This window comes from Microtus ochrogaster, linkage group LG4 (assembly GCF_000317375.1).
Source record: "Microtus ochrogaster isolate Prairie Vole_2 linkage group LG4, MicOch1.0, whole genome shotgun sequence".
NCBI lineage: Eukaryota > Metazoa > Chordata > Mammalia > Rodentia > Cricetidae > Microtus > Microtus ochrogaster.
The window spans coordinates 23,586,493-23,588,358 of NC_022030.1; the positions used below are offsets into that span (position 1 = coordinate 23,586,493).

At 38.2% G+C, this 1,866-nt stretch overlaps 1 protein-coding gene across 4 annotated transcripts in view; it reads left to right on the forward strand.

Annotated features, from left to right (window-relative positions):
• Positions 1–1,866, forward strand: part of Ankrd12 (ankyrin repeat domain 12) — a 100,464-nt gene that overhangs the window by 82,764 nt on the left and 15,834 nt on the right. The gene's annotated exons all lie outside the window — the stretch shown is intronic.

Below are 1,866 nucleotides of genomic sequence, written 5' to 3' on the forward strand. Positions count from 1 at the left end.
CCTGCCTCTGCCTCCCGAGTGCTGGGATTACAGGCGTGCGCCACCACCGCCCGGCCCACAAAGTAGCTTTCTTATCCGGTTTCACATTTTAACTTTTCCTCACCTGCCCATCCTTTGTTTTAAAGGAGACATGTTTTGATTTCTTTGATGATGAATGCCCCTGCATGGACTTGATCCCATTATTTTGTCTTCTCTAGAACCTTCCTCTATTAAATACTCCTCACTAGTTATTTTTTTTCCGGTCTCCTTTCTTGATGGCCTATGTTTGTCCATTCGGAATAAATATGGGATTAGAGACAGGAAAAGAATCTCCCTTGACTTTCCCAGCTCGTCAACCGTATACTGTCTGTCACCTTCACTGCTGTGCTTGTGCACACTGATTTGTGTGTGACAGCTTTCCAACCTAATCTATTTATTCTTGAGCCGTTACTGCATAGCAGGGATCACCACTGAGCTTTTTGTAAGGTTCACTGGATTATATTTGTTTTATTTGGTATGATTTGACGCCATAACCACCTTGCTTTTATTAAGTTCTTCTGTCATGAGCTTAAGTACTTGTTTATTCTTCTGGTTTCTCTGCCTTATTGGCTGATTGTTGGGGGAGTCATTTCCCAGCCACCCAGACTCCTGAAATAATCACACAGAAATCTGTATGAATTGCACTACTGTTTGGCCAATAGCTTAAGTGTATTTCTGGCTAACTCTTATATCTTAAATTAACCTATTTCTATTCATTTGTATATTGCCATGTGACTGTGGCTTACTGGCAAGGTTCCAGCGAAACGTCTGTCTCCTGCAGGCGGCTACATGGCTTCTCTTTTCTTTGCCTTCTTTCTTCCAACATTCAGTTTAGTTTTCCCGCCTAGCTCTATTCTGCTAAACCATTGGCTGAAAGCAGCGTCTTTATTCATTAACCAATAAAAAGCAACACATATACAGAAGGACTTCCCACACCAGCTGATTTTTCTGTCCTGTCAACTAAAATAAGCACTAATTGTGTTGATTGCCCCCTCTGTCTTCCCATTTTCTGTATTGCCACTATGATGTGATGACCTCATTACCACCTGAGATAATCATATACATAAATATTGCATATTTTCATTTATTATGAAATATTCAAATATTCAAATTTTTAAAATATTAATTATGTTACATATACAAACAGCAAGTATATGCTAAGCATTGTGCTAGGAACTAGATATTGAAAATGAACAAGATAGACTTCCTAAATTGCTGTCATAGTTCCCATGTTTTCTCAGTCCAGCTTTATGGTGGTCTGGGTTTCATTATAAAACATATCTGTCGTTGGGGTATGGTGGTGCACACTACAAATCCCAAAATGGGGGAGGCAAAGGAGGCAGATCTCCCTGAGTTCAAGGCCAGTCTGGTCTACTTGGAGAGTACAGCCAGCCAGACTAGACAGTGGAACCCTGTCTTTAAAAGAAAAAAAATCTGTTGTTGTGGCTATGAGGCTAAACATTTTGAGTGATTCTCAATTTTCTGTAGGGTAAATCTCAATTTCTTATTGTTGCATACAAAGTCCTTTCTTCCAATACTTTACTAGGTTTGGTCTTAGTAACTGCCCCTAGTGTACAAAAGGGTACAATCTGGTGTCTTTGAAATGGATGAGGACAGATACTAAACATTAGCTGAGAAGTGATCCTGGTGCATTTAAAATCTTTACAGATCAATAGATAAGTAACGAACGGTAAATTTGTTATTGATACAGTCTTTCAGCAAAATCCATTATTAATAATTAAAAAATTCAGCTAATAATTTTTGTTTGTTGCCCAATTTTTATTTCCTCTTAAAAAGTAAAACATTTTAACTGAAATTATGTAAGCTTGGACTATAACATAAAGAACA